Source organism: Heterocephalus glaber, unplaced genomic scaffold (assembly GCF_053883595.1).
Source record: "Heterocephalus glaber isolate CG9 unplaced genomic scaffold, H.glaber_assembly_v1.0 deba00000901, whole genome shotgun sequence".
NCBI classification, from domain to species: domain Eukaryota; kingdom Metazoa; phylum Chordata; class Mammalia; order Rodentia; family Bathyergidae; genus Heterocephalus; species Heterocephalus glaber.
Window position 1 is genome coordinate 7,937,222 of NW_028258171.1, and position 13,216 is coordinate 7,950,437.

At 36.1% G+C, this 13,216-nt stretch overlaps 1 long non-coding RNA gene across 1 annotated transcript in view; it reads left to right on the forward strand.

The window, feature by feature from the left end:
• Positions 1-13,216, forward strand: part of LOC110350753 (uncharacterized) — a 238,657-nt gene that overhangs the window by 58,835 nt on the left and 166,606 nt on the right. Inside the window, exon 3 of the long non-coding RNA XR_002397584.2 lies at positions 3,995-4,081. This is a non-coding gene — a long non-coding RNA (uncharacterized LOC110350753). The remainder of the gene's footprint in view (positions 1-3,994; positions 4,082-13,216) is intronic.

Below are 13,216 nucleotides of genomic sequence, written 5' to 3' on the forward strand. Positions count from 1 at the left end.
TTTTTCCCCATTAAGTTTATTGGTACATTTTAGGTATGAAATACAGTTACATTCATCATTGGGATCGTGTACCTTTACATGAGTATCTTGGTTCTTTTTTTTTCCCTTCCCTTGCCCTCCCTTCACCCCCTCCACCCTTCCCTATTTACAAAGACTTTGTTTCCATTTTTTCCCTTTTCTCATATTTTTTCTTTTCCCCTTTTTCCTTTCCCCTAACTCTCCCACTTCCCCTGCTCCTATAAACCTTTTCTTCCTATTACACAATATCAATTATACATTTCTTAAATTACAATATCAAGATCTAGGAAACATTACCACAGATTTTACAGAATTTAAAAGGATATAGAAATCATATTTCAAAAATCTGTTTTGAAATAAATTTGAAAACTTCTAAGAAGTACCTTGGAAGACAAATTAATGAAACTAACTCTGGAGGAAATATAAAATTTGAATAGCACCTATTAAAAAAAGTATATTCCTAGCTTGAAAACCTACCTATATGACAACAGCAGGCTCATAAACATTTTAAATGATAAATTATATCAAACAATTGAAGCAGAAAAAAGAAGGAACACTTCTCCCCTCATTTTAGGAACTCAACATTGTGCTAATCCTAAAACTGGATAAAGATAATAGAAAAAAAAAGTATGAACATAGATAGAAATTTGTTTAACAAAACAAACTATTAGAAGTCAGATCTGGCAGTATGTAGAAAGTGGTTTTGTTATAGGGATGGCAGTGTTGGTTCAGCATTGGAAGATCCATCCCCCAAAGTCATCATTTTAATCGAGGAAAGGAAAAAGTCATATGATCCTGTCACTACTTGGAGAAAAAGTATTGGACTAAATTCTACAGCTGTTTATGGTAAAAGCTATCAGGAGCCTAGAAGTAGAACAGAAACTTCTCAACAGATTAAAGACATGTACTCCATACTTCCAGCGAGAATGCCTTATATGAATTGAGAAGATACAATGCTTTCTCCTTAAGGTGGGGAACAAGGGCAAATATGCTTCCTCTTTATCTGTCCATTAAACTTTGAAACCTAGTCCCCACCAAAATAGTCTGGCAATAAAATGACACAATTAGGATAGGATTGGCAAGGTAGGAGCAAAATCTATATATGTAGATGAAATGATGATCTACAGAGAAAATACTAAGAAATCTCTAGGAGTCCCTAGAACTTGTATTTGAATTTAGCAGGATCAGAAAACACAAGGTATATATAAAAATTCAGGTCTGTGTATACTTGCTATAAATGAAGAATTGGATATTGAAATTTAAAAGTTATGTAGGAGTACAAAGGACCTAGAAAAGTTAAAAAAAGAAAAAAAAGAAAAAAAAACAGTGTTGGAAGAGGTTTAGTACCTAATTTTAAGACTTCTTCTAAAGCTACAGTAATCAAGGCAGTGTTGGTGTAAGGAAAGACGTATAGATCATTGGAATAAAACAGAGAATCTAGAAATAGAACCACTCATATATGGTCCACTGAGTTTTGAAAGATTATTTAACATTAGCATTTTATAGAATATAAACTCAATTCAAGAGCCGAGGAAGAGATAGTGTTTTCAGCAAATGGCACTAGAACACCTGGTATCCATATATAAAAAATTAACCTCAACCCTTTATTTCCATACATGAAAATTACTTGAAGTGATCTATGAACCTAAATAAGAAAGCCTAAAAGTATAAATCTTTAAGAAGAAATTATAAGGGAAAATATTTACGAATTCAGGGTAGGCAAGAACTACCTAGGATACAGAAGACATGATGTATAAAAGAAAAAAATTGATAAATGAGAGTCTATCAAAATTTAGAACTTTAAATGACATCATTAAAATGAAAAGTAGTCCTTAAACAGACCATATTTATACTGCACATAACCTATGACCAGAATATATAAAGAATTCTTAGAGCTCATTAATAGGCAACCCAATTAAAAAGTAGACATAAGAAGATGATAAATAGCCAGTATAGCACAAGGAATGGTGTGCAACTCTAGAATCAGAAAAATACTAATCAGTACAATTACAAGACTGAATTATACACTCATTAGGGAGATGAAGTTAAAAGTTTTAAAAGCCTTGTCATGACGTTTCCTTTTTGTTGGATTCTCCCCCTTTGCATTTAATTTGTCATGCCCAATGGATTCATTCTGTTGGGTTTCCTGGGGTTGTGATCCTCCTTGTCTTTTCCTCGGGTATTGTCTAAAATTTTTTTGGAGTGCCGGTTTGATATTCATGAAGTTCCCGAGGTGCTCTTTATCATGAAAGTATCTTATTTCTCCATCCATTTTGAATGATAATTTTGCAGGGTACATCAATCTGGGTTGAAGGTTGTTTTCTTTTAGAGCTTGAAGTACATCACTCCAAGCTCTTCTTGCCTTGAGGGTTTGCATTGAGAAGTCTGTTGTGATTCTGTTGGGCTTTCCTTTGTATGTGATTTGTCTATTTTCTCTCACTGTGTGTAGAATTTTGTTCTTCTGTTGGATTTCTAGGATCCTAACTATTATATGCCTATGTGCAGATTTTCTTTGATCAAGGCTAGCTGGAGTCCTATATGCCTCACTTATCTGTATGTCAAGTTCTTTTCCCCTCCTTGGGAAGTTTTCTGCCATCACTTCTGTGAACAGTTTTTTTTATGTCATCTGCACTCTCTCCCCTTTCTTCATTAACACCAATCAGTCTTATGTTATTCTTCTTTTCATTGTCTAGCAGCTGCTGGATTGATTTCTCATGTTCCTTTACAATTTTAAAGCAATTTTTCTTTTCCTGGTCACTAATTGCAATCTTTTCTTCTATATCTGAAATTCCGTCCTCACATTGGTTCATTCTGCTGCACAGACTTTCGATGGAGTTTTTAATCTCCTGGAAATCTGTTTGCATCTGTTTTATGGATTCCATTTGTTTCCTATGTTGGGATTCAATCATGTTCCTCAGATCCTCTACCTTTTTATCTGTGTCCTCTCTAGATTTATTAATCATGTCTTGCATCATAAGCAAAATCTTTGCTGTTATCTGAGTAATTATTTCTGATTTCATTTTTCCCAGATCCTCTTTTTTTGCCAGTTCAGAGAGTCCAGGTGGTTGAATATCAGATTGTTCCATCTTGTTTCCCTTTGGGGTTGCTGTAGGTGATCCAGAAATCTGTTTTTGAGGCTTGTTTATGTGTCTTCTCTTTTCCACAGCGTGGGGTGGTGGTCCTTCTGGCGCCCAGGCGGCTTACCTTCTCTGCCCTAGGAGCTTGGGATGGCAGTTGGGGAGCTTTCTTCCGGGTGCTGGGACTGGCTCAACTTCTCTCAAGTTTTATACTTTTGAATGAATAAATCTTTCACCTTGTGGTTTGAATTTATTCTTAAGTATCTTATGCTCTTGAATGAAATTGTTTTCCTAATTTCTTGGTAACATACAAAAATTGTTACTTTATAGACATGCAACTGATTTTTATATGTTGATTTGTATACTGACACTGCTAAAATTATTACTTCTCACAGGTTTCTTTTAGTGGTCTGTAGAGTTATCTGTATATAAGGTCATAGCCTATAAACAAAGACAACTTGATGAATGCATCCCTTTATGAATAAAAATGACCTTCTTTTCTTCAACTTAAAATTTTGGACTTAAAATCTATACAATCCAATATAAATATAGCTACTCCTCTCTTTTGATTTCCATTTGCATGGAATATTTTTTATATCCCTCATTTTCAGTATTTTTGTATCTTTAAATCTGAAGTAAGTCTCTTGTAGTCAGTTTATATTTTTTTAAATTTTTAAATCCATATAACCATTCTGTATCTTTTTATTAGAGAAGTTACTTTAAATGCAAATTGATTAATTGATACATAAGCACTTACTATAGCCATAATATTCATTGTTTTCTGGCTCTTTTATGAAACCTTTGTTCCTTTTTTTATCTATTATTATGGTTTTCATTTGTGATTTAGTGGCAATTCTATAATACTATAAGTTGACTGTTTTCTCTATATTTTTTCCTAGGCATGGTGGCACTTGCCTGTAATCCCAGCACTTGGGAGGCTGAGGCAGGAGGACCTCTGTGAGTTTGAGGCCAGCCTGGGCTACATGGTGAGTACAAGCCCAGCCTACATAGTGAGATCTTGTCTCAAAAAGCAAAAGAACAACAAACTATGATATATTTTAAGCTGATAAATTGATTATATAGGAAATTTCTATTCTTTTATCTCCTCTCCATATTTGGATTCTGCTATCAGAGTCTATGTTTTAAAAATTGTCTATCCATTAACAAATTATCACATTTATATAGTTTATCACTACACATTTGTGTGTAGTACGTTTCCATTCCTTGTGTAGAAGTGGTACACAAACATAATACATCTTCATTCCTTTTTTCACCTGTTTTCTTTTTCCCTCCTTTCCTGCTCTACCTATCTCTCAATCTCTTTCCTTTTCCTTTTATTTTGTACATGTTTGCTGTACATAATGTTTACATTCTTTGTGTGGAGTTGATGCATGTAGATAACAAATCTTAATTCCTTTTTAAAATCTCTTATGCCTCCCCTTCTCCTCCACTTCCAATTCCTGATGCCCTTCCCCTTTGAAAATAATCTGTCTCCCTCCTTCCTTTTATCTGTCTTTTATTTTGCTCTTTATTTTTACTCTGGATTTCTTATGTAAAAGAAACCAAATGATATTTAATCTTGAGAAGTTAGTTATTTTAAAACTATTTTTGTTTTTTAACCTTTATAGTAAAATTAAAAGTTATATATATATATCACCTTTACTGGAACTTTCCAAATTTGATTATACATATCTTTATCTTTACCAATGACTTTTATACTTTTGTCTATTTTCATTTTTTAATTAGCATTCTTTTGTTTCAGTTTGAAGAAATTTCTGTAGCTTTTTTTTTTTTTTTTAGGAGAAATCATTTAGTGAGTTCCTTCAGCTTTTGATTCTTCTGGGGCTGTCTGGATCTTTCATTTGTGAAGGATCCTTTGCTAAAGTTTCTGGGTTGGCAGTTTTTTTTTTTAATACTTTTAATATATAATCTTTCTCCTGGCTTACAATATTTTTGCTTATATGGTTCTGTTGTGTGTGATGAACCTCTTTTGCTGCTTTCAAATTCTATCATATCTTTTATTTTTGACAATTTGAGTATAGTTTGTCTTAATGAAAAAATGCTTTTTATTTGAACCGTATTAGAGACCTTTAAGCTTCATGTGCCTGAATGTCTGTATCTTCCTCATATTTCTGGAAGTTTTCAATATTATTTCTTAAAATAACTTTTCTGTACATTCTTCTCTTTCTTATACCCTCTCAATGTATGCTTTTAATGGTGTCTCATATTTCCTGTAGGGTTTCTTCATTCTATTTTAGGTTTCCCTTTTTTTAAATTCTGACTAGATATTTTCAAATGACTTGTTTTGAACTTACACATTATTTCTTCTGCTTGAACAAATCTGCTATCATATCTCTCTTGCACTTTTCATTGCATTCATTGAATGCTACAGAACATTAGTTTTATATGGTTTCCTATCCTTATTTAATCCTTATTAAAAATTAATTTTCTTAATGTATCATTTTTCTAATTTCATTTAGTTCTCTATCTGTAATGTCTGGTAGTACATTGAACTTATTTAAAACAATTACTTTAATTTTTCATCAGACAATTCATAGATCTCGATTTCTCTAAGGTTGATTAATGGAATATTATTACATTCCCTTGGTATCAGGTTTTCTTATTTTTAATGGTCCTTGAGATTTTGCATTGCTGTCTTCAGATTTGAGAAAGGAGTCTCCTCCTCCATTCTTTACTGACTGCCTTCTGGAGAGAAACATCTCTACCAATCAACTTGGCTAGGGTTTCTGAGGCTCTCTGAGACCTTTTATGTGGATGTATACTCTGCACATGATTTTTTCTCTGAAGTGGGGTAGATTCTTAAAATTGTATTTTTTTCTGTCAGTCTTCCAAATGTAGCTTGAGTGCTAAGAGTTTTCCATTTATTTTCCATAGACCAGTGCCCTAATTTGCTCATTGTTCTGTGCCTGTGGATTCAAGTTGATCATATGCATAAGACAAGGCAGTTGCTATCTGAAAGGGCATAATTTAGGAGATGGCCTGGTGGGGAGGGAGGTGCAGTATGGAGAATGTTTGGGATAACCATGGACCAACTAAGAGTGGGGGTAGGAATTCCACAGTGGGGTATCCCATAAGGTAGTGGGTAGGAATCCTCATGCAGTGACAGTTTCCACAGCCTCTTCCCCAACTCTAACCTTTTTCATCCACCCAGCAACTCAGTCATCTCAGTAGTATGGATGAGGCAAGGAAGAAATATGCTTATTTTGGGACAGTATCCCTCATGGTTTGGAAAGTCATGTGCTCGTTCATTATTTGTTCCTTTCCTCTGTGTGAGAGATTACATGCAAATGTTTTTCTTGGCGTTGAGCTTTGCTGCCTTAGAGAGGGGTGAAGTAGGTAAAGTGAAACTGTTCTTGACCCCTTCAGGGCACCTATTCTCAGATTATTCTTCACCAGCAATTGCTGGAGCTCCTTTACAGGACTCCTACTCTCTCACGGAGTTCTCAACCCTAAGTAGCTGTCTAAATCAATGCTTCTGTGGAAGATGAGAGGAGAAAGCCCCTATTCTGCCATCTTGCTGACACCACTCCCTTCTCAAGAGCAGTTATAAAAAGAGCAACAGATCCTTAGCTCTTAATATGTATCTGAGAATTGCTATGAAATTTCCATATTCAGCAGAAACTTGTGATAGTTGATCATTATTCTACTATAAATAATAATTATCTGTTAGCTTAAATAGCTTAAATAAATCTTGGTGCCTTGATTATAAGTAGTCAAAACATGACAAGCCTTGCTGCCTATTATGGAATTTAAAATGTAGGAATTTCAATGGCATAATGTTTCATTAATGATAACAGCAAAATATTCAGGCAAAGCTATATTTAGAATTGACAGCAAATGTGTAAATAGAATGATGAAAGAATCTGACAATTGACTTTTCCCTTGAAACAATGCATAGTTCTAAGTCACATTTGATGCTTTTTTTTGTGCCATAATTTACTTTGCAATAAAAATTTTATTGTCAGAAAGAAAATAAACCCCTTTGATTGATGACCAGTAGAAGTTTGAAAAAGTCTAAAGTAAATGAAGGAAAATTATTAAAGCAATGTATCTATTATTTGAGATTTCTAAGTGTAAAATTTAGTTTACATAAGTAAACTTTTAGCAAATGGGATTGTAACTATTATTTTCCTAGTGTTAAGACAGAAACTTAAAAATTGAAGACATATTTACAAAATACAAATATAATTTGCCAATAAAATCAGCAAAAGCTCTTACAGCAAAAAGTTAAACTATACAAATTCTAAGAATACTCTAATTGTTCTTTACATTGGATCTTAATATTGCATAGTTTGAAGAATGTAATGTGTTTTAAGTGTGGTTTTACTAAAGAATAAACACTAAGGGGAGCTATATCAAAAATATTTTCATTTTGATAAAAAGGGATAACTAAAATAAATTAGTTGTATTAAAATTATTTCTACAACAAACTAAAATGGAACAATTAAAATAAAATTAAGAATTGTCTTTGAGATTTGGTTGTGCACAATGTTTTACTGTTTCTGAATAGCACATTTGTAATGTTTTCACATCATTGCTACACAGGTAATTTGATTAGTATAATCACAATGATGCTACCTGAATAGAATATTAGGTTGAAATTTTAAGAAATTCAACACAAAACAGCCAAGAGCAAGGAAACTTATGACCTATGACACAGTAGCATTGCATAAGAAGCAAAATGTTTCTAAAATTTTTATTTAAAGCAATACAAGACACAAAGTCAATAGAAAGTGTTTATCTATGGGCTTTTGAAATAGCATTGAGGATGCCTACTGAGGTCCCGAGTTGTGTGAAAGATGCCGAATCACCCCTCTGCAGACAGACAGGTCTGCCCACACCCTACTGAGGTCCTGAGTTGCAGGGAACATGCCAAATCAGCCTGCTGCAGACAGGCAGGTCTGTGCATGCCCTACCAAGGTCCCAAGTCGTGCAGAAGATCCTGAATCACCCCGCTGCAGACAAGCAGCCACCTGGTTCCACACTATAAAGACACAGAGGACACCAGACAACCAGACCAATGTACTGAGCCCCGCTGCTCCTGGGCCAGAGGTAGGGCCTTCTGAGTCCCTGACCCACTGTTCCCAGCCCAGAGGAAAGGGCTTTTGGGCCACCTTCTGTCCCACTGCTCCTGGCCCAGAGGAAGGGGCTTCCGGGCCTCCATCCCTCTCACTGCTCTTGGCCCAGAGGTAGGGGCTTCTGAGCCACCATCCCACTGCTCCTGATCCAGAGAAAGGGGCTTCCTGGCCACCATCCCTCCCACTGCTCCCAGCCCACAGAAAAGGGCTTTTGGGCCACCATCCCTACCTCTGCTGCAAGCCCCTGTCCCACCTCTCCCAGCTCAGAGAAGGTAATCTGTGCAGGCACTAACAGCCCCCTGCCCCAGTTGAAATGAGAAAACACATAAATAAGTCTCAAAACCAGACTTCCAGATCACCTATAGCAACCCCAAAGGGAAATGAGATGGAACACTCTGATACTCAACCACCTGGACCCACTGAACTGGCAACAAAAGAGGATCTGGAAAAAATGAAATCAGAAATAATTTCTCAGATAACAGGAGAAATTGTGCCCCTAGTGCAAGACATGATTAATAAATCTAGAGAGGAGCTCAGGAACATGATGGAATCCCAACATAAGAAACAAATGGAATCCATAAAACAGATACAAATACATTTCCAGGACATGAAAAACTCCATTGAAAGTCTACACAGCAGAATGAGCCAAAGTGAGGACAGAATTTCAGATATAGAAGAGAAGATTGCAATTAGTGACCAGGAAAAGAAAAACTGCTTCAAAATTATAAGGGAACATGAGAAATCAATCCAGCAGCTGCTAGATGATGGAAAGAAGAATAACATAAGACTGAGTGGGCTCAATGAAGAAACAGGAGAGAGTGGAGATGACATAAAACATCTCTTCAGAGAAATAATGGCAGAAAACTTCCCAAGCAGGGGAAAAGAGCTTGACATACAGATAAGTGAGGCATATAGGACTCCAAATAGCCTTGATCAAAAAAAATCTACACATAGGCATATAATTGTTAAGATTCCAGAAACACAACAGAAGAACAAAGTTCTCCAAGCAGTCAGAGAAAAGAAACAAATCACATACAAAGGAAAGTCCATCAGAATCACAGCAGACTTCTCAACACAAACCATCAAGGCAAGAAGAGCTTGGAGGGACATATTCCAAGCCCTAAAAGAAAACAGTCTCCAACCCAGATTGATGTACCCTGCAAAACTATCTTTCAAAATGGATGGAGAAATAAGATACTTTCATGACAAAGAGCACCCTAGGAACTTCATGAATACCAAACCAACACTCCAAAGAATTTTACACAATATCCTAGGAACAGACATTGAGGATCACAACCCAGGAAGCAAAGCAGAATGAACCCATCTGGCATGACAAGAAGTTAAATGTAAAGGGGGAGACCCAAACAAAAAGAAAAAGTCATGGCAATGACAAGTCAATAAATTTCAGTTATAACCATCAACGTTAATGGTCTCAATTCACCAATCAAAAGAAAGAGACTGGCAGAATGGGTCAAGAAGCAAAATCCAACAATATGCTGCATACAAGAAACACACTTAATTCAAAAGGAAACTCATAGACTGAAAGTTAAAGGGTGGAAAACAATACTGCATGTGACAGGAACCCGAAAAAAAGCAGGAGTGGATATCCTCTTGGCAGATCAAGTAGATTTCAAACCAACACTGATTAAGAGAGATGAAGAAGGACACTACATCCTTGCAAAGGGAGGAATCCAAGAGGAAGAGATGACAATCATAAATATCTATGCATCAAACACTAGTGCACCCAACTATACAAAACAAATACTAATGGACATAAAAAGTCATATATGCACTAATACAATTGTAGTGGGACACCTCAACACCCCACTGTCACAAATAGATAGATCAACTAGACTAAAAATAAGTAATGAAATACTAGAACTCAATCGAACTCTTGAACAAATGAACTTAACAGATGTTTACAGAGTCTTCCACCCCACAAAGTCAGAATACACATTCTTCTCAGCTGCACATAGGCCATTCTCCAAAATAGACCACATACTCACACATAGAACATGTTTAAGTAAGGGCAAAGGAACTGAAGTTATCCCCTGTATATTATCAGTCCATACTCTGATGAAATTGGAGATCCATAGCAAAAGAAACTGAAAAAATTTCATAAACATGTGGAAATTGAACAACACACTTCTGAGTAACCAATGGGTCACAGAGGAAATTAAAAAATAAATCAGACAGTTCCTTCAATTAAATGACAATGACAATACAACATATCGGAATCTATGGGACACAATGAAAGCAGTCTTATGAGGGAAATTCATAGCAGTGAATACACATATTAGGAAAGCAGAACGAGCCCAATTAAACAACCTGGTGCTGAACCTCAAGCTTCTAGAAAAAGAAGAGCAGGACAAACCCAAAGCTCATACAAGGGAAGAATTTATAAAGATCAGAGGAGAAATCAATGCAATGGAGACTAAGAGAATGATACAAAAAAATCAATGAAGCCAAGAGTTGGTTCTTCGAAAGAATCAATAAAATTGACAAACCTTTAGCCAACCTTGTCAGAAAAAGGAAAGAAGAGGCCCAAATCCATGCAATTAAGAATGAAAAGGGTGAAATTACAACAGACCCAGCAGAAATCCAGAGGATCATCAATACCTACTTCCAGAACATATATGCCAATAAGATGGAAAACACATAAGAAATGGACAGATTCCTAGATACATAGGAATTACCAAAGTTGAATGAAGAAGACCTAAAAATTCTGAACAACCCAATATCAACCAATGAAATTGAAAATGTAATTAAAAACTTATCAACTAAGAAAAGCCCGGGCCCTGATGGCTTCACTGCTGAATTCTACAAGACATTTAGAGAGGAACTGCTGCCACTACTGTTGAAACTCTTCATTGAAATTGAAAGGGAAGCAATAATCCTAAATTCATTCCTGGAAGCAAGCATCACCTTGATCCCCAAAGCAGAGAAAGACCCAACTGAAAAAGAGAACTATAGGCCAATGTCACTAATGAACATAGATGCAAAAATCCTTAATAAGATACTGGGAAACAGAATGCAGAAGATCATCCAGAAGATCATACACCCTGATCAAGTGGGATTCATCCCAGGAATGCATGGATGGTTCAGTATACGAAAATCAATCAAAGTAATACACTATATCAATAGAACCAAGGACAAAAACCATATGATTATCTCCATAGATGCAGAAAAAGCATTTGACAAAATCCAACATGCATTTATGATAAAAACACTACAAAAATTGGAACAGATGGTCTCTACCTCAAACTGATAAAAGCCATCTATGAAAAACCAACAGCCAATATCATACTAAATGGTCAAAAACTGAAATCCTTCACATTCAAATCAGGAACAAGACAAGGATGTCCACTATCACCACTCTTGTTCAATATAGTTCTGGAAACATTAGCCACAGCAATTAGACAACAGAAAGAAATAAAAGGAATAAAGATAGGAAATGAAGAAGTCAAATTGTCATTATTTGCAGATGACATGATACTCTATATAGAAGACCCCAAGAACTCCACCAAAAGTCTTCTAGACTTAATAACCAAAGTCAGTCAAGTAGCTGGTTACAAGGTCAACACACAAACATCAATAGCTTCCCTCTACACCAATGACAGATTCACTGAGAGAGAAATAAGGCAAATAATTCCCTTCACAATAGCATCCAAAAAACTGAAATACCTAGGAATCATCCTAATGAAAGAAATCAAAGACCTCTTCTCTGAAAACTCTGAAAAGAGATTGGAAATGATATGAGAAAATGGACAGACATCCCCTGCTCCTGGGTAGGAAGGATTAATATAGTGAAAATGGCCATCCTTCCAGAACTGTTATATAGATTCAATGCAATCCCAATTGAAATCCCAGGAGCATACTTAACAGACCTTGAGAAAACAATCCAAAAATTCATTTGGAACAAGAAGAGACCCAGAATAGCCAAAGCAATTCTAGGTAACAGAGACATGGCAGGTGGTATCACAATCCCCAACCTGCAACTCTACTACAAAGCTACTGTGATAAAAACAGCATGGTACTGGCAAAGAAACAGACCAGAAGACCAGTGGAACAGATTAGAAGATGCAGAAACAATGCCAGACACACTCAGCCATCTTATCTTCGACAAAGGAGCCAAACACCCTCACTGGAGGAAAGATAGCCTCTTTAATAAGTGGTGCTGGAAAAATTGGGCTTCAAATTGCCAAAGATTAAAACTAGACCTGTATCTCTCACCAGGCACTAAACTAAAATCAAAATGGATTAAAGATCTAAATATTAAAATAGAAACTCTGAACTAGTTGGAACAGAGGTTAGGTAGAACCCTTGAAGACTTCGGTGTAGGAAAAGATTTTATGAACGAAACCTCAGTTGCCTGTGAACTAGCACAAACAATCAACAAGTGGGATCTCTTCTTATTAAAAGGCTTCTGCAGAGCAAGAGAAACCACCAGCAGTGTGAAGAGACAACCCACAATGTGGGAAAAAATCTTCACCTGGTCTTCCTCAGACAAAGGTCTACTATCTCGAATCTATAAAGAACTTAAAAAGATCAGACCTCCCAAATTTAAAGATCCAATCCAAACATGGGCATCTGAAGTGAACAGACATTTCTCAAACAAGGAAGTAGAAATAGCAAATAAATACATGAAAAAATGTTCAACATCACTGGTCATTCCAGAGATGCAAATGAAAACAATGCTGAGATTCCACTTCACTCCAGAAAGAATGGCTGCTATCATGAAATCAACCAATTACAAATTCTGGCAGGGCTGTAGGGAAAGAGGAACCCTGCTCCACTGCTGGTGGGAGTGTATACTGGTGCAAACACTGTGGAAATCAGTATGGAGATACCTGAAAGAACTAGGACTGGAAATCCCATTTGACCCTGGTATTCCACTGCTGGGAATCTTCCCCAAAGAATTAAAAGAATCATACCACAGTGATATATGTGCACCCATGTTCATAGCAGCACAGTTTGTCATAGCTAAAACTTGGAAACAGCCCAAATGCCCATCAACTGGAG